This window comes from Hetaerina americana, unplaced genomic scaffold, assembly GCF_022747635.1.
Source record: "Hetaerina americana unplaced genomic scaffold, ioHetAmer1.1.p SCAF_6, whole genome shotgun sequence".
NCBI classification, from domain to species: domain Eukaryota; kingdom Metazoa; phylum Arthropoda; class Insecta; order Odonata; family Calopterygidae; genus Hetaerina; species Hetaerina americana.
The window spans coordinates 83709845-83735820 of NW_027287205.1; the positions used below are offsets into that span (position 1 = coordinate 83709845).

General features: G+C 37.3%; 1 long non-coding RNA gene across 1 annotated transcript in view; it reads left to right on the top strand.

Annotated features, from left to right (window-relative positions):
- Window positions 1–275: 275 nt before the first annotated feature.
- LOC139694937 (uncharacterized) overlaps window positions 276–25976 on the top strand; it is a 57516-nt gene continuing 31815 nt past the window's right edge. The window contains exons 1-2 of the long non-coding RNA XR_011702250.1: window positions 276–329; window positions 1747–1871. This is a non-coding gene — a long non-coding RNA (uncharacterized lncRNA). The remainder of the gene's footprint in view (window positions 330–1746; window positions 1872–25976) is intronic.

The following is a 25976-nucleotide window of genomic DNA, read 5'->3' on the forward strand; positions in this document are numbered from 1 at the left end:
CCAAGTTTGTAATATGTACGTGGTTCCAATGTAAAAGCACACTCTTCGAGCGGGGAGCGTAGAGAAAACAGTTGAAGGTGTGAACACGGGAGTGCGCGATCAGCTGATTCTTGCCGCGACGGTTAAAGGATGTCCAAGGCCTCGTTTCGCACAACTAGACAATTCAAATAAGTGTTCCGAAAGAATAGCATTTGCGATCTCTATTGATCAACCTACGTCGATTTTGAGTGTGATTACTCATGTGACATATTCGTTTTCAGACCATATAATGACGAGGAGGAGCTAGTTGATCAACGAAGTTGATTTCGGCAAATCAAGTGGATGGTTTTGTGAGTTTAATATTGCCATCTATGAATTGTAAATTATTTTGTGAGTTGATGAATAAGTGAATTGTGCAAAATTATTTTATGAAATACATGTGTGCCTATCGGAACAACATCGAGTGAAGGCTCTCGTCAAAAGTACCCATGATTTCCTTAAATAATCGTTTTATGGTAGGAATGATTTACTTGGATTCACATTAATTTGCTCCCGGTAGGTCATACTGATCCACTGAGTATTGGCATTTAGCATTTTCCTTTCCCAGTGAAAGTAGTGGAAAATCATTTTCTTCGCAGGGCGTTGCCGTTGATTTTAGCTAATAAGATTTCAGTTGAAACGGATTACTCAACGTATGTGGTTGCTGTGAGTCAAATGAAAATTTCATTTTTTGTCCCAAAATTATTTGGAAAAATTAAATAATAATCGTGGGATAAACCGTGATAGTTTTTTATAATTCGGCTCTTGTCCCGTAATTAATGCCCACGTCAATTTCCTAATGCGGATCGTGTACGTATGCCTCCCAGCTATATAGTATGTTCGATTTTGGAGTGGATGTTAAATATCATTTTACGTTACTGATTAATTTTGATTGCAGGCGAGGTAATGTGTGTTGCTAATTATGCAATATCGTTGTGAAGTGTCCCAATTCAACATTTTTTCTTCAGCCAGTTTTCCACCCATTGGATAATCCATTTCCATAGTGACTTTTTACTCATTTTCATTGAAATTATGAGTATAGTGTTTTGTGTTAATTTATCATTGAACCGGTTGACAGAGTTGGCTTTGCTTTTCCATCAGCCGCCGTTTCTTCTTTAGCAAAGAGCATCGAAGACGTGAATACTTTCTTGAGAAATCATGTTGTAAAGGAAATATTACAATAACAACTAACCCATGGTTATTCTAACCAGCAATTGAGATGCCTGGGCAAATGTATCCTCTTATTTCCGTCCTAACCAAGGAATATTCATCGAATATGTTTTTATTTAACTGACCCAGAACAGTGTTGATAGTCTATAATCATTTGTAGGGTCTACTTTTTGTAGATACATCGGTAAGTATAGAAGTCACGAACCGTTGCATTTAAGTACCTGTATTTAGTTAACTCCAGTATTGTATATGGATCATTTTGACATTTGCATAAATGCCTGTTGTATTGATTTGAATCTATAACATTTCATTCTGATATTCAAATATCATAATGCGATCTGAATTTGAATATTCAATACGGTTTTGAAATGGCGATTACAGAATGCCAAATAATGTTTTCTCCTTTAAAAGTTATGACTTTAATATATCTTAAAATTGGGAACCTAATACTTAAATGGATAGCAATTTATTTCGAAAAAGTTATTATTAAATTTGTAAGTTATATACATCAAGCGTTGCAGCCTTTTAAAATTAATTTCCCCCTGCTTACTTGCACAGGGTGCTATCCTGAAATGAAGATATGTACATATGTGATTTGGAGTTTCAACATGTTGCCTGCAACAGGGCAACTGAAGGAGGACATTGATTGTGTTTCTCCAAATCGTGATGCCAAGGGATGAAAAGTAAGTGCAGTGCTTGTATGCCATTGACTGACCCACCATCTTTTAGTTCGTGCCCTTTCTGTGTTTTTTTACTTTCTATTTCACAAAGGTTTCTTCTCTTTGCTCTATTCTGTACATATTCTATTCTGGTCATATTTATAATGCCTTGTGTATGGTTAAGGAATAATGTTATACTTGAATGGATACAACTGATGATGTGGATTTATTTATCAATGGCATGTTTGGCCTATTTCCATTTCTCTTTTGAAACCTTCAAGAATGAAGGAGGATTAAAACTATTTGTGTAGTTATTAAAAAAATTAAACTTTGAGAACCAAATTAGGGAATTTCAAATGTAGTGTCAAATAAATACTTTGAAATATTTTTTGAGTATGTCAATGTTTAATCAATTTGAATACGATTAGTTAAAATATCAAGCGTAAATTATAGACGATTTCAGTGCTAGAGATAATTGTGCATTTTTAAAAAGATGCTAGATGCTGTAATTTTTGGGAATTTAATTGCTACCTTTGCTTTCTTATATGAAATGTGGCCATTGACACCAATTGTCTTTTATAATATGCATCTCATGTTCAGCCTATGCACCCATCATTTTCGCCCGCACCTTCCCCAATAAGTCATTTCTCCCACTTTCCCTGACATGTAGGTCTTCGCCAACTCCCATTCATTCAGTCAGGACATAATTAACAGCATCACGTTGTCTTTTACATCCCCTTTCTTCATTCTATGCTGAAATGGCCCTGGTGAAGTAAATAGTTTCATGAAACCAGAGAACTGTTGGGAAAACGTCCATTTGAGTACTCTCATCCCTGCTTACTACTCACTAACACGAAGGATTCTCAAGTTTCAGTCCTTTGAGAAAATATGCTATCGCGTGGGATTCTGCAAGTTTTTCTAGCCATGTTTGTGGAGAAGAACCAGGCATTGACCACTCAGAGTTACATAATTAGGATGAAATAGTTAAACTACATGGTGGTAGGGCTAGTATTATACTCCAGGATATGTTTTTGGTCTTAAATCCTTACTGGATATTGTTTTAAGATTGTCTGTGCAGTTAATTTATATTTATGCTTACTTTTATAGCCAAAGGTTTTATATTTCTGTAGTTTAGGTTATTATCAATTGAATTTTCATCCTACAGAAAGTGTTTGTGAGTAACTTTTCAATTATTGTGTATTTATTACTTCAAGGGCTTAATGTAGTGAAAGGGTGACACCCTTCTCCAAGGTTGGGCGAATGTCCTATCATTACCCAGTTGAATTAGTGCAGACCACTCGATTTTTGCTTGGAACATGACTGACTGCTTACACAAAATATTATATGCCTAAATGCTTATTACAGAATATATTGCCCAAAGCAATCACAAATAATTTGTCTGAACTTGGCTTTGCCAACTCTAGCCTAATTTAAGGATTCTATGGTTTACTTACGTGTTGACAGGGCTTGCTGATAACTCAAGAAGTTATCTTTGTAAATGTATTACAACCACCTGCTGTGCTGACTGCTGTATCCTGGGTGATAAGTTATGAAATTCAAATTCAATACTCCGTTCAATACTTGATTTCATTCTCGATTCCTTCATTGATGATAACTGCATACTAACCAGTATTCCTCGATCAATCCATTTGCATGTGTGGAGGTTTCCTTCCGCTGCAACAGGTGCTATGGTGAAGAATTGTATTGAACAAAAGTTGTGTGATAACTATGACAAGTTTATTAAGATTGTATTCAAGTAGAGCAACTTACAGTGAGCCGTGGCAATTATGTATCCTCTCGAGTGACGGTTGACTCGAAGTTGAAAGAACACCTTCTATATTCTTCCTTTTGGCCCAGAATATTCTAGTGAATCACTATTTCTTTCCAAAGCCTTGGCTTGCAACCCCAAAAAGCAAAAGGTGGACTGTAAAAACATGGTGGTTAAGGTGAATCATATGAATATCCAGTGCCTACATAGCAAGAGGGGTCAATTAGAAGTCACCCTGCATAGTGAAGAGTTGGGACTTCATATGCTTGAGTGAACATTGGGTGAAGAATGAAGAGCTAAGATGTTATAAACAATTAACAATGCATAATGAGTTTCTCTTGAATTATGTCAAAAAGTGGTAGTGTGGCTATCTTTTTCCACAAAAGAGTAAGTTGTGAGATAGCTATAACAACAATTTCCATGGTGGAAGAAAAGGTTTTTGAATGTGCTGCATGTATGTGCTCATCTGTTTCAAGTGATTTTGTATTAATAATACTACATCCCTATTCCGAAAAAGGTAAAGGCCACGTCATGTGAGGACAACAGGACAATTAGTTTGATATCCCACGCATCAAAAGTTGTTCTTTGGATCATAAACAAAAGGATAGAGAGTAGGGCAAATGATTACTTAGGGGATGATCAGTTTGGGTTTAGGAAGGGGAGAGGTACGTGTGATACCATTACAGTAATGAGATCACTAATCGAGAGGAATATAGACTACAATCAGGACATATTTGCCTGTTTTGTAGATTTTGATTAGGCATTTGATAAAGTGAATTTGGAAAAACTTCTGTGCATATTGAAGAAAATAGGAATAGATAGGAGGGACAGGAGGCTAATCCACAACCTGTAGTATCTCGATCCCTACTTGAGGTGCTTTGTGGAGGGCACTTTGAGTGAGTACGGCGTCCGTCGGATGGGACGTTAAGCTGCGGACCCCTTGGCGCCTTTCGTAAAGAGTAGGCTAATGCCGACGCCGGGTTTCTCTCCACCCTTCATCCTTTCCTGTCCATCCCCTATGGCGCAAATGACCTTAGCTGTCGGTCGCCTCCCCTCAAAACTACTACTACCCCACAACCTGTACATGTCTCAGACTGCTCATGTGGAATGGGGAGTCGGGAAGGGCAGTGTTTGGAAGAGGTGTAAGGCAGGGTTGCCCATGGCCAGTGCTGTTCAACGTATATGTGGAGGAAAAGATAAAATAGGCATGGGAAGAACTCGAGGTAGGAATGAAAGTCGGAGGGGAATTTTAAAATTCATTTAGGTTTGCTGATGACCAAGCTTTAGTTTGTCAGTCAGCCAAGGGGCTGCAAGCATAGCTTAGTGATTTGAAAATTCAGCGCGACAGGTATGGGATGAGAATCAATATTAATAAAACAAAGGTTATGCGATTTTCTAGAAAGAAAAAGGCTAAGCTTAACATTAAAATAGGAGGTCAAAAGCTAGAGCAGGTAGAACAGTTTACGCATCTCGGAAGTGTTTTGGACCAACACGGTCAAAGTAGTAAGGACGTAAGGAGAAGAATTGCGCTAGGCAAAGAAGCTTTCACAAGGAGAAGGGAGTTGATGACGGGGACGTTGAGTAAGGATGTTAAGAAAAGACTCGTAAAAACTTTGATATGGAGCGTAGCTATGTACGGCGCGGAAACGTGGTCATTGAAGCAGGAGGATAGACGTAGACTGGAGGCTTTTGAAATGTGGGTGTGGAGAAGAATGGAGAAGGTGAAATGGACAGAGAAGAAAACAAACGAGGAAGTACTTGGTATGGTGGGTGAAGAGAGGGGTTTGTTGGGAGCAATCCTATGGAGGCAGGAAAAGTGGATGAAGGGGGTGTTGACCGGCAGCGGGATGTTGAAGACTCTAATTGAGGGGAGAATGCTAGGCAAACGAGGAAAGGGAAGGAACAGGATAGGGATGTTGGACGGGATGAAGGGAGGAAGAAAGTACTCTGAGATGAAGAGGGACCTGATGTAGAGTAGGATGTTGTGTTTTGCTGGGGGTCACAAATTATTTAATTAGTAATTATGTCCATCCAAAAACCTACCTTAACCGGTAGATTACCTAATAATAATAATAATACTACATCTATCCCCAGACAGTGATTTTTACACCTTGATCGTCAAATTGAATAAGTTTTTTTAACTCAATTCATAATATAAACAGAGTAATATTTTTTAATGGGAGATTTTAAATGTGATTTTTTTGTCAAATTTAACTCAAATTGCTGATCTGCGTTATGTTTTATTTTTGTATGGATTAAGTTATTTAATAACTTAACCCCTCCCATGACTCCTAGAGCTGTGCTGGTGGGGGGTAATGATAATTACTCCTATTAGGGTCACCCATGCCAGCTAGTTAGAAGGTTAGGAGCCAGACGAAAGGTAGTCCACGCAGCATAGCTACTTGAGTGAGACAGCTGCAAAGGCGTCTGACCCCAGTGGGGTGGCCAGTAAGTAATGGTGTCACGTTAAAAACACCTCGCCTCAATTAAATGCAAAATACTCGTTAAATACAAAAGCACGTCAATTATCATTCACAAGATTAAAATGATGGACACTACAGAGAATATGAGTGCTGGCAATTATGGGGCTCAAGCCAATCGGCCGTGTGTTGTGCCTGGCAGCGGGGGAGGCTAGGCTTCCGCGGTCATCATCCCATGAAACCCTTGCAAGGGAAAACCGACAGCAGCAGGACAGAAGATGCAGGAGAAGAAGACCAAATTAGTTGGAATAGGAGCTTGGAATGTGAGGACAATGTTGGCAACATAAGATGGAAAGATAGCGGGGATTACTGGAGTGATAATTATAGAATAATATACAGCGGCAGGAACGAGAGCTAACGAGGGGTTGCCATAGTATTGCATAAAAAGGTAGGAAGAAGCACAGTCAACATAGAACAGGTAATGGATAGAATATTACTAGTAGAGACAAAAGTAGAACCGACGAAATTGGTTATTATTCAGGTATACATGCCACCAAGCAACCATACGGAGGAAGAGGTCGATAGGATATACAATCAGTTAGAGGACATAATCGCGTGTGTTCCTGCAGGGAAACATTTGATAGTGATGGGGGATTGGAATGCGACGGTAGGCGAAAGAAGAGATGGTGATGAGGTGGGGGACTACGGTTTAGGCACGAGGAATGACCGTGGGGAGAAAGCAATTGAGTTCTGCAGGAGACGGGTTACTCATCACCAACACTTGGTTTAGACACCACAAAAGGCGTAGGTATGTAGGGAAAATGCCAGGTGACTTAGAAAGGTATCAGTTGGATTATATTATGGTTAGGTGCAGATTCAGGAACAGTGTGATCAATTAGCACAGATTCTCCAGGAGAGAATGCACTTCCGTTTCAAAAAGATAAGGCAGAGGCAGCAGGTTAGGAAATGGAATGTAGAAGTACTAAATGGATGGACAAGGAAGGAGTACCAACAGGCTGTAGAAAAAATTATGGATGATGGTAAAGAGTACTATCAAAGAAAAATGGAAATCTATCAAGAAAGGGATATCCAAAGCCAGAAAGGAAACTAGAGGATCTGTTAATGGGAAAAAACAAGGAAACCATAGATCACAGGTGAGGTGAACAAAAAAATAGATGAGAGGAGAAAATGGAAAAATGTAAACTCACAGTTAGGCAAAAGGAAGTACAAAGAGTTAAACAATAAATTGAGGCAGGCAATAAATAAAGTAAAAGAAGCATGGTGGAAGACGCAGTGTGAGGATATGGAAAGTTTGTGGAGGAAGGGTTAAATCACTATTTTGAAGTAAGAAGGGAAGATCTGTGCTAACAGTTAGAGATAAGTTAGGTAAGATAATAGTTGACACAGAAAAGATTCAAGAGAGATGGAAGGAATTCATAGAAGAACTGAATGGTAAAAACCTTAGGCCAACAAGGTTAGAGATAGGAAAGGAACATGATGTAGTGGAAGATAGCTTAGTTCCAGGCATACTCGACGATGAGATAGAAAGGGCATTAAGGGAGATGAAATCAAATAATGCCATGGGGGTAGATAACATTCCTGGGGAACTACACTAAGGAAAATGTGGGAGGAAGAGTATATGGACTGCTTCATAATATGGAGTCCATATAGAATGATACATAGAGTTCATATAATATGAAGGAGTCCATGAGGAAGGAATGTGGCCAGAAGATTTTGTGAGATCAACATTAGTTCCTGCTCCAAAAAAGGCTACAACATATGAGGACTACAGAACAATAAGTTTACTTTCCCGCAAAGCTAAAGTTGTTCTCGGGATCATCAACAAAAGGATAGAGAGTAGGGCAAATGATTACTTAGGGGATGATCAGTTTGGGTTTAGGAAGGGGATAGGTACGCGTGATACCATTACAGTAATGAGATCACTAATCGAGAGGAATATAGACTACAATCAGGACATATTTGCCTGTTTTGTAGATTTTGATTAGGCATTTGATAAAGTGAATTTGGAAAAACTTCTGTGCATATTGAAGAAAATAGGAATAGATAGGAGGGACAGGAGGCTAATCGGCAACCTGTACATGTCTCAGACTGCTCATGTGTTAGTGTGGAATGGGGAGTCGGGATGGGCAGTGTTTGGAAGAGGTGTAAGGCAGGGTTGCCCATGGCCAGTGCTGTTCAACGTATATGTGGAGGAAATGATCAAAGAGGCATGGGAAGAACTGGAAGTAGGAATGAAAGTCGGAGGGGAATTTTAAAAATCAGTTAGGTTTGCTGATGACCAAGCTTTAGTTTGTCAGTCAGCCAAGGGGTTGAAGTTGAGTTTGGTCTCCATTTTGCCCAAATAAAGACAGTTATTTATCTCATTAAATGAAGAATACAATGTATTTTTCCACTGTTCTTTATTTTGGTGCTACTAGTTTCAACGCTTAGGCATCATCGTCAGATACAAATTAGTCTAGTTGCGGTCCATTTTATGACCATTCTTGAGGGGAAAGGGGTGGGTGAGAGAGGGAGAAGGGGGGAAGGAGATGGAAGCTGAGTTATCCATCTCAATGATCTAAATTTAACACTACAAGGGAGATATAAATTATTTTCTAAATTAATGTATATCATCAGTTCAGAATTTTACTATTCAGACAGGTGAGATCATACGCAATGAAAGAAGTATTCTATCAGAAGAGACAGGTACCTATGGCAAACTGTACAAGTACAAGCAGACATAAGGAGAGATTTATTCAAACATATACATGTTGTAATCTGTGGATGATGGAAAAAGCAAATGAGAGAAGATTGGAATGGAATGCAATGGAAATGTGATGCAATAGAAAAATGGTGAAAATAAAATGGCCTTGAGTAATAAATGAAATACTTTGAACGGTGGGTGACAAGAGAAGCTAATGAAGCACACTTACAGGGAAGGAAATTGATGGGGTATATCCTGAGGCCGGATAGTTTATTGGGGGCCCAAACTGAAGGAAGCATAGAAAGGGGAAGAGTAGCAGAGGTAGGCCTTGAATGAACCATGAGAAGCAGGTGATAGATAATTTTGGTACAAGTAGCTCTGAGGAAACTAAAATATTGGCAGATTGGAATAAGATCTAATTTGGAGAGCTGCTACAAACCAATCCTTGGGCTGTTAACCCATGATAATGATTGTCTTTTCTAAGCAATATTTAAAAAATACTTTTGTAAAATGCTTGCCTGTGGATGCACAAGTTATATTATTAGAATGTAATTTAAATAAAATAACTTGGGCTTTCCTTTGAGATTATCATAATAAGGCACCTACTTGGAATACACTTGATTATATTTTCAATTATTGAACTGGCTTTCATATTTTTACAACCAATTCTTAATTATAAGCATTAAAAAGGCTAATAACAATAGAAATAATAATCATTATTATTTAAAAATATATATTTTTGAATAATTGCAATTCTCTGGATGATTTATTTTACTGTTCCCATATGTAGCGCAGTCTGTGGTTTTAGAACGAATATCTGTTTCTTCCGTGGTTACACTTGATTCCCTTCTCAATTATAGAACTTGCTGGACAATGAGCTGATGGAAAACTCAAAATCAAAGGTAACCTTGGCACATGGTGAGGCTGTTACTTTTCTTTCTTTAGGAAAATCAATTGTGCAGGAAGCAATTACCCACTCTCATGGGTGATGATAGTGGGAATCCATCTTAACTGGCCATTCTGTGTGTCCAACAACCACCCATACCTATTCAGTTGGCAAGAGGTTATGGTTTCTTGTCTAACTATTGTCTACGCCTATCTTCTGCTGTACAATCATTTATTCTGTCCCACTTACAAGGCCAAATGCCTTTCAAAATTCCACAAGGCAAACAATTCCTTTAGACTTCCATATTTGTCTCTAACTGTGACCTCATCAATGCTATGACATTACCCATAATCCTCCCATTTCTGGAACCATATTGATTATCCCCGAAATAGTCACTTGCATCAATCTTCTGCATTTTTATGTTGATAAACTAAATTGCTTCTTAGCTGTATTAAAAATCTAACTTGTTGCCTTATAATTATCATGATATGCAATTAAATCTATTTGCTTAATCAAAAAATGTCATCCAATCGATATGAAAATGACCTTCTGTGAAGAAGGAGTTAACTGAATCGCCTGAATCCAGCCTGCTCCAGGCATTCACTTCCTTCCTTACCACTCCACCCTCTGCCTCCACATGATCTTTCCCTTTTTGGGATGGGAATTAATGTTGACCATGATAATTTTGGGCGAAGTGAAGAAGTTTTCTGGTATTTGTGGTATGTATCAGACTGTATCAATGGTGTGAGTCACGTAGAAGTGCAATCCATGATTGATCAGTGTGGCTGGGTCAGTTGTGGACGCAAGGCAGGAACAAGGAGGCTAGAAGGGTTAGGGTGGGGGTGAGTGTGTGTGGGGGGGAGGCGGGGGGGTTGTGCAACTTCAAGGCAGTGGTTTGCTGCCATCTATTCAGTTGAACCGACAGGGTCCATTCCTTCCTGCGTTCACACGGTACCCTGGAAACCACCATTCTTATCTCCGCCATTCTCTTTTATAAGCAACTTCTTCCACCTCTCTGTTCACGATTCATCTAGGCATATCCACTTTCCAACCACCACCCACTTGAGAGAATAGACATCCCATGGACCCAAATTTCAATTACAAATAATAAAGCGAACTGGTTATATTCCTGGAGGGTTCGAATGCACTTGGACATTATTGCATGCAGAATCCCAAGAATAGAAGTCTGTGCAATATTTAAACGTGTATCACTAATCCCATGAATAGAATGGTCCACAGTCATAACTCGCCATAGGTACTCAGTGATTACTTCAGGCAAAAATTTGTAAGATGATTCAAAGAAAATTTGTGGATTGAAAATCACAAAAAAATGGAAATAAGTGACTAACATGTTAGATATTGGATAATAATAATAGGTGCATTGAGTAAAATTGGAACTATTCATAAAAATATATTTGAAAAAGTGTATCTAATATTTTGAATTGAATAATAGGAATGAGATAAAACTACTGACAGATTACTAGCAAAAATAGGGAAAGAATGATTGTCAAATGGATTTTGCATTAAAAAAATCAGCAAAGCTGAAAAAAAGTCATTATTAAAATATAATGAGAAATGCATGATTTGGGAATTCATGAAAAATGGGCTTCCTGTTTGAGTTTCATGTAAACATAGGATTCAACTCATTGTAAGCTTTTCTGCTAGACCTTTTTAAATTGCGAGGCTGCCATGGGAAATAGATAGTTAATTAATGGAAAACTTTGCAAAGACCAGCATAAACACTTTCCTGTAAGAATATGGAAATCTCTATACATATAATGCCACCAGAGGATAACAAGAGCATAAGCAAGAGGGAATGGAAAAATTATGATGTAGTAAAATGTTTGAGGAAATTAGGACTTTAAAGGAGTGTGCTCAATATTTCCCCATCAACTAAGTCTTGCATAGAGAACAACTGATTATACTCTAGGCCAAGGACGCTAGTGAGTAGTGACCCAATAACGAAGAGTGAACTGGATTGAGATGTCAGTCGCCCTGATGTAGCCTCACTTCTAATGGCCTTGTACCACCAAGGAGCAATGACATATACTGCGAAGGTCAAGTACACAAGTGAAATTAAGAAAATCTATTGAAAAGTTTCAATAAGGTATCAACGAAATATGTGCTTCATGGTCGCCTCAGTAATACAGTGCATTTGGGAAGAAAACTTCTTTAATTGCTTATGCTGATCTGTCCTTCAAGGAAAGGAATGTTATGGAGGTCTCAGGAACAAAAGAGTATGCCTGGAAAAGGGTATGGATACATCAGAAGCAAAAGAAATATTCTAGGATTTTGCAGTTAAGGTAAATTAAATATGAGAAAGTTAGGCCCTGAAGTAATCTAAAGAAAGAGTTTCTTCCAGTTCTCCTATGTCGAAAGCGAAGGACATGAATCGTACGCTAGCAGAACATTAAAAATTCTATTTGTACAGTTATACATCTACATCTATGTAGTATCCCCCAAGCCGGCAAGGGTGTGTGATGGGGATTTTAGGTCACCAGGGGTAAAAGAGATTAAACGACATGAAAACCAGCAAATCCCCACAAATCTACACCCACAGAGGAGAATGCAAACTGGAGGATCTGTGAGTCATGGAAAATCTGCTGGCAAAATGGTGTCAATGCTCAAGGGATGTACTTTAAAGACTTTTGAGGTATAGTAGTAATATCTGAACTAATCTATTTATCCTACACTTTTTCTGATACCTATAATACAAACCATGCATAACTACAGAGAAGGAAAGAGATACCTAAGCGATGAAAGTAGAGTGGGCTTGTCAATGATTTTGTCACTATTGTACAGAGCCTTACCCTCACAAAACTACAAATAAGCATTTGCCAGGTTTATTTTTGCAAAATCAGTTCATGAAAAACTCCTTTAGGCTGATTAAATGTTAGCAACTGAGTCATAGTCCTGGGGAAGGTGAAAAATTAGTTACAGTTGAGAGAGCGCTATGATTATATTTTCTTTGGATTATCTTATTTATTATTATTAATCATATTCTATCATTTGAGTTAAATTTTGGATGGTCATAGACCACACAATGGTAGAAAGACAATTTCCTTATCCCTTCTAGCCTGACATCCAAGCCAGCAATAAGCCCCTCCTCTTCAATTCTGCACAGGTGTTCGAGTACTCTGTACATGTGAAGAAGATTCAGAAAATATCAAGCTTACATATTACGATTTGAAAAATATTCATTCTCCAGTGGTTGCTACCTCAAAGAGAGAGTAGCAAATTCAAATGGATTTTACAAAATGTAAAAATTCTGCATTTCAATACATATTAGCAGGTGAGTCCATTAAAAGTTACTGCTGCAGAATCTCCCATGGTTCTTGGAGTTTGTCTAAGATACATTACCCTATACATTACCCTATATCTACCATACAAACAAAAAGCTATGATGACAGGAACAGTAAAAGACCATAGCAATTTCTTAAATAGAGGTGTAATTCAAAAAACAAGGAAGTAAATAGCTGGATAACAGAGTGGAAGACGAGGTTGGGGTGAGCTTTTAATGAGTAGCGAATTTTCCTAAAAAATGAAATGATCTGCACTTACAACCTATTCCCCTACCCAAGTTAGTTGAGGGAGTCAAAGGGCAAGTGTTTGACATGACATGAACAATTCTTTAAATGTCCCCTCCAGAGCAAAATTAAATGATGAGGAGCACATCTGATAATTATTGCGAAACACTCACTTCACTGTCAGTGGTCGTCATGTTGAAAGGGACACCATAAAGATCGCAGACATGCATGTTGGGAGCAGACGTCACTTCTTGCATTTCCTTTATTTACAAAGGGAATGTGAAAAGAGATTCCCATCCCCATTCCCTTTGTCTACAAAGAGAATCCTCAACGTAATAATTCTTTTACTTCTGAATCATCAATTTCCTTGATTTGTGGTACCAATTTCCGTGTAATCAATCAAACACTTTATTACAGAAAATACTCTTTGCATTTATAGTCATCAAATATGCTAAGTGTCAGCAATGTTTGTAGGGAAAGGAATGTATGGAGTAATATTCTTGCGGTCATAAATTAAGTATCCCAGCCTTTATATTTAATTCTCTTTTCCATCTCTCTAAATGTGATTTGGATTTCCCAAATATCAATTAATTACCAGCTTGCAGTACTGATTAGAATGGGAAGTTTGTTCAAGGAAAGTCACTACAATTATTTATGTATTTATTTATTTTTAGAATTACGTTGCAATTAGGCGATTTCCTGGTGGCAACGGTTAAGTTTGGTCAAAGATAACTCTTACAATGAAAATTACATACATACACGCACTATAAAAACAGATGAGAGACAAAATATTCTTACATACAATGACACTTCCACATCACATACAAACAAACTTCCACATCACATACAAAATGCTGTTCATATCACATACAAACAATATTTTAATAAGTACAATGAAGTTTATTATCCAGTGGCTGCTTTACATTTATACTTAAAACTTCTAAAATTGGATGGAAAGGGCTGAAACAAACCTCCAGGCAGCTGGTTCCAATCAATAATAGTTCTATTTAAAAAAGAGTATTTTTTCTTATTTGTATTTTACATCCTTGCTTCAGCACTTGATGGGAACCAGACCAAGACAAGTACATCTCTACAGAAATATAGATCTGGATTTCATCTACATCTTTAATTTCACTTTCATACACTCTTTCGAACAACCCTATCCCATCTGTTAATTCTCACTGCGATTTAGGTGTAATTTTTAATGCAAAGCTCACCTTTTGCAAGCACATTCAAAGGATTGTTGGGAAAGTGATGGCAATAGTGGTCCTACTTCATTGCCACACTGATGTTCGTGATCCTGTAGCCCTTAGGACGGTGTTCTTTGGTTGTGTCCTCCCAATTTTAAGATACTGTTCACCAATCTCGTCGACCATCTCCGCAACTACTTTAGACTTACTCAACAGACTTCTTTATTTCTTTGTTGTTATTTGCCATTATTGAATCTCTTCCCTCAAAAATACAACCCAGGAGTTTACTCGCTCATCCCTTGGTATTTCCCATCTCTTCCGCCATCGATTGTAATGTGATATGTAATTCTTACATAGCATCTTCAACGGAACTCTCCGTACCAACGACATTCATCCTCTATTCTTTATCCATGTTCCCCCTCAACCAACACGTAACTTGAGTTAGATTCCAAATTTCCATCTCTTGATCCTTCAACATTCCCTATGCCATCAACTCCCCGCTACATTTAATTCCCTTACTATTCAGTATACTTCCCTGTACCTCTCTTCTTCACTCCCCACTTTCACTTCTTTCCTTAAATGCCAGGCAGTAGCTTAAGCCCTCTTTGCTTGCATGTGTGCTCTACTGCTATCTTATAGCTGTTCTTGACATTTATTTTGTTAATTTTTCATTACTGTTCATTGCTCCTATCCTTTCTTTTTCTTAATATTTCTTTGTATATTATATGTATTGCCTGTTAGCCAATGTAAAAGTCTTTGTACTATTTATGGCTGCTTTGTTAAATAAATTAATACCCTGCTATCCAACAAAAGGTGTGTGGCAGGGGGTGCAAGCTCCAGGTGGGGTGGATAAGGGAGAAGAAGGGGAAAGGTAAAAACATTCATTGAAAAACCTAATACAGCATGCATATTTAAATACATGCTAGGCTCAAAAGGTGTTCCAAAGACATGAACCGATTTGCACCAAAAATGCACCAGAGACTCACCTTCTATCTTGGCACCAACCCTGGACATATTTCCCAATTCAGGGGTGGCAACATCAAGAACATCGAGCAATTCCGGTTTCCGCCAAATTTTGCGGTCTTCAGAAGTTCTGCATTGAATTGGCTGAAAATTGCTGTGAAAACAATTATTTACAACACAAATACTGTTTCAAAATTTCAGTACGATATAACTGCACGTTTTTGAATAGTTCCTGGAAAACTGGATTTTTAGTGCACTTTTTTGCAACTCTACCTAGCTTGCAAAAATAAATGAAGGCACTTCATTAGCACTAGCAGTAGCAAGACACACTTTCGCAAATACACCCAGAGCATATCTTAAAATTCTAAAGAATAACTTACCCACAACTGAAGTTTTAGTTTTACAAATCACTCGCGACACGGAGCTCACAACTGATACGTCCGCCTCGACCTCAATTGCTTTGTCACTCTAAGTAAGTGGTATTTTTTTTAACGGGTGTGGTGGGGGTAGAGACATTCTAGCCAACCCTTCCTTGTTTATTCTAGAATCAACATGCATAGTAATACAACACTGCTATATGTTGATTGAGGGGATACCTGCTCACGCTTAAATTCCCCTTTGGTCTTCAATCACCTAAGTTATCCGGTATGAGATTTTTAAACAGTTATATACATAAACTCTCAAGTATCCAATAGATACATAATGATACATTTGAAATTACACACTTAACCATTCACAGAATACACAGAACATTAGAATTTAGGCACGTCAAGGACAAATAGTACATATTTTAACAATAATCAGCACATAAGTACAGAAACATACAATATAATATATACAAATAAAAATAGTTTGTATCGTGAATGTATGATATATTTTGATTTTTCACCTAGTTGTAGAGCACGTTGAATAGGAAAATTTACATTGACTATTAAATGTGTTATATGTGTTTGTTAATTACTTAATTACCACTTATGTGACGAAATCAAATAGGAGTTTACAATTGGTATTTTAACAGAATAATACTATTTCGCACAATTTAATTTCCTTCACCGCCATGTTATGCCTGTGTATTTCTAGTCTTGTTCTTTCATAATGGATACATTCTTCAATTCTGTGTCCTTTGTTAAGCAGATATCACATAGGTTACTTCTCAATATCCCAATTTGGTGAAGGTAATTTGAAAAATTTCCATGGCCTGATAGCATTTGAGTAGATTTATGTGAAAAGCTGATTTTTAGTTTTAATCTATCGCAAATAACAGGGAAAATGTCCTTTGTCGGAGCCTTTAACACTTTTATCCCAGTCAGATTGCCACTGAATGATGGATTGTTCCCTCAGTCTCTTTTTTAAAAGGTTTTCCTTATGTATTGATTTTCATCAAGTTCAAAATAGAAGTGTTTAGCCCTTGTCTAGATTTTAATTTGATTATAGCATTTCTTTCCAGGATCTCGTATTTTAAGGGTGGTAGCCCGCAAATTATACACAATGCATCAGTGCTGACCAAAGAGTAGCCCCTACATATTGATAACAGGCAGGGCCTTTGAGCTTCTTCTAGTTTATAGTCGATTGATCTTATGATATCGACCTAGGTTGATCTTATGAACCCAAATATTGCAGCCATAGGTGGTGATGGGAATTGATACTCCTTTATAGATTGAAATGTAATGAAATAATTGACTTTGTAATTCTACACACTTTATTTTAAAAAACATATGACCCAGGTTTCGGCGTTGAACGTCATCATCAGGTGGTCCTCATAGAAGCACGCTGGCTATATATACCTCCTGATCATAGGAGGGGGGTTGTTCAGAGAGGGAGGTTGAAGGGGTAAAAAGGTTACAATGTAGCTGGCAAGAGAAGAGAATTAAATTTTTGACTTAAAAGAGTGGTAACTCTAGGAGTGGGGAGTGGGAGGGATACAAAATTTCGTTGGCAAGATCATCTTTCCAACTGACACATTTCAAAATTTCTAACTTCTCCAAAGCATCGAGCCTTTGACCTTTTTCTTCAAAATGAATAATTTTTGTCACAAAGTCACTGCTGTGGTCACTTTCGATGAGGTGCTTTGCAAAGAGGGATGTCATGTTCTTATTTTTTACACATGTTTGGTATTCTTTAATTCTTTCTTTAAATTTCCGTCCTGTTTGCCCAATATACTTAGTGCTACATTCTGAGTATTTTAACTCGTACACTCCATTCCTCTCATTTTTGGGGACTTTGTCTTTAGTATGAGAGATCAGGTTCTTAAGGCATAAACCATTATAAAAGGCAGATTTAATTTTTTCTTTAGGAAATCTTTTAATTAATTTTTGAGAAATAGTCCCAAGATATAGTATTCTCGGCCATTTGGCAGTGGGATCTTTTAAATGTTTCGGGGTTGTTAATGTGGCTTACAGCTATTTGTGTAAGTTTATTCCGGTAAAGTTTACTAATTAGATCTTCTGAATAGGCATTGTTTACTGCTAATATTTTAATTACATTAAGTTCCTGATTTATATTTAATGTAGACATAGGGATAGCGGTTAAACGGTGGATCATTGCATGAAATGCCAAAAGCTTTTGGGCAAAGCAATGCCTTGAAGAGGAATTAATTAATTGGTCTTTATACATTTCTCTCCTAAAAATAGAATACTGTAACCCATCTTTGTCTTTAGAAATGGATAGGTCGAGGAAATTCAGGGAAACTTTTTCCTCTTTTTCACACGTGAATTGTACATTACAATTGACAGAATTTAGATGTGCTAGAAACTGATCTAGTTGCCTATCGGAACCCGTCCAACCACAGAAGACATCGTCTACATATCTAAACCAACAAAATACATTATTAATGAGAGGGTGAGCTGAGGAGAACAAATTTTTTTCAAAATTGTCCCTATAAATGCCGGCCAGGAGTGGGGACAAGGGCGAGCCCATGGCTAAACCATTGGGTTGTTGGAAATATGTACCATTAAAAATGAAATGATTTTGGGAAGCACACGTCTTAAGTAATACAAAGAGTTCACTTATAACTGGCAATGGGTTGGATTTTAGGTGGATGATGTCTTGGGCGAGGTTCACAGCTTCCATGGGTTGGGTCACGTTGGTGAAAAGGTTGCGTACATCGAAGGAAACAAACATGCACTTTTTCGGGATGACCTATTTCATAAGTTTGTTGACAAGGTCCAAGGAATTCACTGCACTACATATTCCGTGGAAAATTTGGACTGGATTTATATCTTTCTTAATTTCTTTTTGTATCACTGGATTTAATCACTTTCTTAATTTCTTGTTGAAACTTGGGGGTTGGGTCTGAATGAAGTACTTCAATATTGAGTCTTTGCATTTCGTGTTGTAGGTGTTTCGTTCTAATACAACCATTTGGAAACCTCCCTGAAGAGTACACTAAGCCTTTTTGCTAGTATGTTTGTTTTAAAATAATGTGTGTGGAATTACAAAGTCAATTATTTCATTACATTTCAATATGTTATTCAAATTCCATAAAGTTATGCCTTAGACAACAAATTTCCTTTATGGATGGTTATTATGGAGTCGGTGCTGAACTTAAACCTGCAGTATCTTCGAGCTGCCTGGAAGATTTTCTTTATTTTATTGGTGGTGTAGTTAATGTGGGCTTGGTAGGATAATTTCTCGTCTAACATAATTCCGAGGTATTCAAATACATAAGCCCTTTTTATGTTTTTATCATAAATTTTCACGGTTCCTAGCCATCTTGCTTCTGAAGCTCATGTATTGGGTTTTGGCAGTCGATATCATTAATTGGTTCTCAGTTGCCCAGTTTTCAATTATATTCATACATTCCGCAATCATGGGTTCCATTTTGGCTCTGGTGCTTGCTTCTAGAGTCAGGGTCATATCATCTGTGGAGGCAATGAGCTCGCACCCAATAGGGAAGTCTCTTCTGAGTACCTGGTTGGTTATAAGATTCCAGAGTAATGGACCAAGAACTGACCCCTGTTAAAATCTTGCTTGTTTTTGTTGTTTGCGTGGAGTATTAGTAGGGTAGTGCCGTGGAATTATTGTGCATTAGTGCAATGGGATGTAAATGTAAACCAAAATTATGAGTGTAAACCAACCAAAGGCTATGCGGTTTCCAATAAAGAGAAAGGCTAAGTTAAACATTAATATATGAGTTCATGATCAGATAGAACAGTTACCTATTTCCATCCAAATTGCTTTGAGTACATGTAATGGGAATATGAGAATAAGATTTGCTTTATAAAAAGACACCCTCATAAGGATGGTAAAATTGTTGAGGGGAATGTTGGGTAAGGGTATGAAGAAATGGTCTGTCAAAAATTTGATATGGAGAGTGGTTTTCTATGGGGTGGAAATGTGGTCAATGTAGCAAGATGACCGGCCACATAGTCACTTTGGCTTTTGAGGAGTAGATGTGGAGAAAGATGGAGGTGAAGTAGACCAAAAGGAAAACAAATGATAGTGTTAGGCATGGGGTGTAGAGAGAACTGTTGAGAGAAATCATAAGTAAACAGAGGAAATGAATGAATGGCATATTGATTGGCAGTAGGTTGTTGAAGACTGAGATAGAGCGGAGAATATTGGGCAAACTGGGGAAGAGTAGTAATACACTCTTTGTAAATATGTTGGAATGAAAGGAAGTACACAGAGATGAGAGGTTCTTTTTATATAGTAGGATGTTGGATTGTGTTTTGATAGGAGAGGCAAGAGAATCATAGGGCATTTCTACAGCCTCCTGGTTCTCCTTAAAGGAATCAAATTAAATGACCCAATATGGCATTTAATCAATGAACTTTGTGGCCATTATATAGCAGCCCTTTGTTTACTGATAGGCCTTTAATATAGTAAGAAAATACTTGGTCAATATGTTGATATTAATTTTAATTTATCTATTTATGTTTTCCAATTTAACTAATTCTTGGCTTGCAAATTAAGAATTATTATTGTTTTTTTTTCAATTTGCCTTTAACCATTGAACTTGTGAATTTAAAAAAATTAAGCTGCTGCATTCAAAACTGAGTTGGCTTCACTGTTCTCTTTGAAGTGCTTTTTCTATGAGACACTCTACCATTAAGGTAGTTATTGGATGGACAAAACTACCAAATAAATAATTTGTGACTCCTAACAAAACACATATTCGAGCATCCTACATCAGGTCCCTCTTCATCTCTGTATACTTCCTTCCTCCCTTTATCCTGTCTGACATCCCTATCCTATTTCTGCATTTTCCGTATTTGCCGAACATTCGCCCCTCCAGTACAGTTTTCAGCATCCTGTTGCCAATCAATATGCCCTTCATCCAATTGTCCTGCCACCTAATGATTTCTCTAAACAATCCCCTCTCCTCCCCGCCATATCCAGCACTTCATTGTTTGTTTTCCTTTCCATCCAATGTAACAGTCTCCATCCTTCTCCACTCCCACATTTCAAAAGCCTCCATTCTATGTCTATCCTCTTGTTTCAATGACCACGTTTCCGCGCCGTACATATGCTCCATATCAAAGTTTTTACGAGTCTTTTCTTAACATACTTACTCAACGTCCCCGTCATCAATTCCCTCCTCCTTGTGAAAGCCTCCTTGCCTAGCGCAATTCTTCTCCTTACGTCCCTACTACTTTGACCGTGTTGGTCCAAAACACTACCGAGATACGTAAATTGTTCTACCTTCTCTAGTTTTTGCCCTCCTATTTTAATGTTTAGCTTAGCCTTTTTCTTTCTAGAGAATCGCATAACCTATGTTTTATTAATATTGATTCTCATCCCATACCTGTCGCACTGAATTTCCAATTCACTAAGCAATGCTTGCAGCCCCTTGGCTGACTAACAAACTAAAGCTTGGTCATCAGCAAACCTAACTGATTTTACGAATCCCCCGCCCACTTTCATTCCTACCTCGAGTTCTTCCCATGCCTCTTTGATCATTTCCTCTGCATACAGGTTGAACAGCAACGGTGATAATGGGCAACCCTGCCTTACACCCCTTCCTAACACTGCCCATCCTGACTCCCCGTTTCCCACCCGCACCTGAGCAGTCTGAGACATGTACAGGTTGCGGATTAGCCTCCTTTCCCTCCAATCTACAGGCATCATTATGAACTATATAATTTTTATAAAGCATTTGATTTATAAATAATGCTGTCTTTAAAAAAAACTATCTCCATAAACAGGAAAAATACTGTATTGGTTCAAAAAACAAGGTAGCCTCTGAAATGTGAACATCAACACAAACTCATCTTTACAAACGTAAAGCTTAAACAATCATTAATGTTCTGGAATTCTCAGTGCGGGTAAAATATTGAATTTTGATGATTTTTACCGCACCCAAAAAAATCCTCAGTATAATTAATTTACTTATAAGGACCGTCTAGTTAAACGAGGAATCACGATATTACTGCATGAACAAGTTGTATGTTTATAAACCTTGTCAAAGGTCTCAAAAGCAATGGTAAAAGCTAAAAGATATTTGCACGTATTTATTGATCTTCCGAATAAATCCGATCCTCCGGTAAATGTGCTTTGCTACGATGGAACAATTTCAAAGTGTAAAAATCATTCGCCTTGAACAGGTTTCGAACCCTGGCTACTCGATGTCCGGCCGAGTGCCGTAGCCAGTTAAGCTACCAGCCAGTTAAGCTACCCGCCAGTTAAGCTACCAGCCAGTTAAGCTACCCGCCAGTTAAGCTACCCGCCATTTAAGCTACCCGCCAGTTAAGCTAGGCTATGTACCGAACTCTTGTTGAACTTTTTTAAGTGGTAGACAGGCTTTTTTAACTTTTTAATCCTAATTAAAGGCTACTTGAAACTGGATGAATTGGTGTTCAGCAAAAAATAAGTTCCAAACATAGAATCATAGTACCATTTATATGTGCACAAGGAAGTTCAATGTTAACAATAACTTTAGTAGAGAGTCTTTATACCAGCCTAAATTGAATTGGATGCATCAAAGAGGAGCAGTAAGAGACTCAATATTCTATTACGTATTTGGATATCTTGGTAGGGCTAGAGATAGTATTTTAAAGGGCTGATAGAATTACTTCAATTTATTATTGATTCTCGGGTCATAGTATAGTTGCCCTTGACACTTAACTAAAGATTATTATGAAGTAAATAGAAAGAATGTGAGTATTGCAATTAATTATAACTAATTAATTATATGTCCCAAACAATCATTATAGTAGAATGGTGTATTTTTGTAACTTCACCACAAAAAAACTCACGTTTTTGCTAAAAATCTATGGACTAAGTACTTAAATTCTACAAAATTAGCTTAATATGTCTCATGTAAGTAATCAAAAAGAACTCTTGAAATGAGGTTCGCTATATTAAGGGAAAAAGTGGGGTGGGTCCTTAATTCCTTTCCTAGATAGAGTGATAAGAGTAAAAGGCACTCCAGTGAAATGGGAAGGAGTTATCCACGGGGACTCTCTTCAAGACGTCCTGAGGCTTATCAATTCAAAAGAAAGATAAAAGAGGAAAGAATAGTATGGGCAAGTGTAAGACTGATGGCAAGTAAGGTTTACAAAGAATCTCTTCGGAATTCAGGAAAGAATATGAACGTCGCTAGAAATGCTATGAGGGAGATAATAATATGTCATCCTTTCTATTGGCACTCCGTATTTCTCAATGAGCTAAGTCTTGGACAGAAAATTTCCTGGTTTTAATTTCAAATCTTTTATGGCTTTTTGTTCTAAAGGACTGAACTTATGAGCGTGGATAGTTCTTTTACGACAATTTAATGTTTATATATTTCTTCAATCAATTGCAAATGGTTTACCAGTCTCATACTGCTGACATTGGGAAGGGAATAGTGAGAACGTGCCTGGATTCGAATTCCGCCGGTCATAATTTCACTTCTCGGGCAAATAAAAATAAATAGGGATTGATTTCATATTTTTACCTCTTCCTTGTAAACCGGCCCCCAATCTCCTTTGAAAAACACCCTCTTTATGTGTTCAAACCCTACCCGCTCACCTCTAGCGCTCGCCTACTCAAATGTTTGGCTACAATTAAAGGGGAAAAGTTGCCTAGCCCTCTCCCGGTTTAATTACTAGTGTTTAAACTTGTACACGAAGAGATTTGGGATTTTTTTATGCTCACCGGGAAGAAATAAAAACAATGAAGAAAAGGGGGTGAAAGGGCCAGGAAGTATGGGGAAACATTAGGGTTCCAGCCTTTTTATTTTGGACTTTTCAGTTTCTCGCAAAACTGAAGAAAATCAAATTCCAAAGTTCAGGGAGATCATGAAAGTTGAGTAAAAACTAGTTCCCTTCGTTTCTCAATAAAAGGCAAATACTGAGGATTGTTTTCTGCTTGTGCTATCTGAGCCTTCCTCTTCCTTCTCAGCGATTCTTCCCCCCTCTTTCCACCTCCCAACTTGCTGGGGAAATCAAACAATCCCTCTAACCAAGGCGATTCAAAGGAGGTTTTGATCTGTCATAGGGATTGCCATTAACAATTGCATCATCATCACCGTCCTCGGCGGAATAGATTAAAAAAGGCTCCCCTTCCCCCTCACTTTCCCCTGGCACCCCTCACAGCCGACCATTCCCTACACGTTCGAAATACATAAAACTCTTCCTTATGTGTGCAAATAAAAAGGAGGCATTTTTCATTCAAGGGCAAACTAATTGAAGCTGATTATAAATCAAAATGTCTGAATGAAAATACTAATACTTGGCCGTGCTTTTGCGGGCTCTCCATGAAACATTAACTCCCTGGAAATTAGTCATCTCTTTCCTACCAGACGATGCTGAACCTTTTTTATCAATCCCAAGATACATTTCATCTCAGGGTTGTTCTTTCCTGTTAGGATGGTTTGATAACCTTACTCTGTGGTAGCCTCGAACATGCTCCATACATTTTTTATTGAAGACTTAGAAATTGACAAAGATATTTCTTTAAAATCAACACATTTGTTCACATTAGATATTTCACTTAAAAATGGCTAGTTAATAAAAATACTTTCCAGCACTACAAAGCCCACGGTTTTCCATAGACACTACTGCCATTACCATTTTTAATCAAGCATCCTATTTTAAATTTTCAGGATTTTTTCAAGTTAAGTTGCTTCTTCTCTTGTTGACTCATGAGATTTTTTCAGGAAAGAGTCAATGAGTATTTTGACTGAAAATTTGGCCATGTCAATCTTTTTTTAATTCATTAAAATTTTTCGTTCATTATAATTTAAGTTTTTTAGAGATAAAGTTAGAGAATTAGAGTTGGATAATTAAATTGAGTGTTTTAAAAGGTTTTCCAGAATTAACTGTATTTTAATAATAAGAATGGAATACATCAGTCAGAATCAGGAATGGGAAAACCAATCAAAGGACAATCATCCTGCAAAGCATCTGAAATGCATTTTACAAAAATGAAATGGGTAATATTTAAAGAAAGTATTTTTGAAATTTTTATTTTCCCTGTCCCTGAATAGCATTGCACATTTTAGAGCATTTACAGTATTCCATTTTATAGGTAACATGGTAGGTAATGAAATGATACCTTGTAGTTTTTGAGCAACGTAGAATAGTGTAATGAAAAGTGATAATTATTTCATATTGTAAAGTATCTAGTTAAATACTTTTTTATCAAGGTATTTTTCTTATTAACTACAAATGTAATAATAATAATATTAAATATTAACAAAAAAAAATTACATATATATAATTGAAAAATCTATACATGAAGTTAAAAATTTGGTAATATTTACCTTTAAAGTAAGACAACATTATTATGCAATAGATAGAAATATACAATGTTTTATACATATATGATTAATAATCAGAAAAAGCAGATACTTCTCAAAACACTCTGGCAAATGTGAAGGTACCTGGCAGTGCTTGCGCTACCAAGTTATCTCACTTCTGACATTATTTTTGGAGCATACATGGCATCTTTTTGTTGGATGTTGCTTCTTTACTGTAGATGGTATATGTTCAGGAAAATGAGCCCAATTTTTAGCTTGAAATCAGACAGGTATGTCAGCATGTGAAGGTCGTCCACGAACATTGTAATTGGGCAGAGTGACCTTTGCCAATAATGCCTCTGCAACATCCAAATGAAAACTAGCTATAATTTTCTTTTTTTTTGTTTACTTTCGAGTATAATGTGTAAGAATTAAACAGTGCAATATCAAACATATAAAAGAACATTTTTTAAAATCCTTTCATGAACTTTCTCATCAATGGGAAGCATGCCAGCTGCTGGTCTTGCCACCTCCCATTCTTTGATTTTAATCAATCACACAAGCTGGTTTTGGAACAATTTCTTCGCTACCATCTCTCATCGTTCTCTTCTTTTCAATGCTCTCATCGTCACTTTCACATACACAATTTATAATTCTTTTATACATTGAAGGGTAGTTTTCACCATACTATGTATATAACAAAGGTGTGCAAAAACTGAAACTACCACCTGTAACACGCTGTGTCTAACCACATGAATGATTACATTCAAACTAAGCTTATCGTGAAGGAACTCCGTGGGCACCTCAATAAATTCTGAGAAGATGACTGATCGTGTAATAGGAACACCCCTTTTGAGAAGGTGAACTCTGTATAAACTAGATAGTCAAAACTTGCAACGCTGTAGTAGAAACTTGATACTTTTAGGTGGTCACCCAATATGAAAATGAAAGAAAATAATATTATGGAAGGATGGCTAAACTAACAGTTTGTCGAAGATTCCAAATTGTAA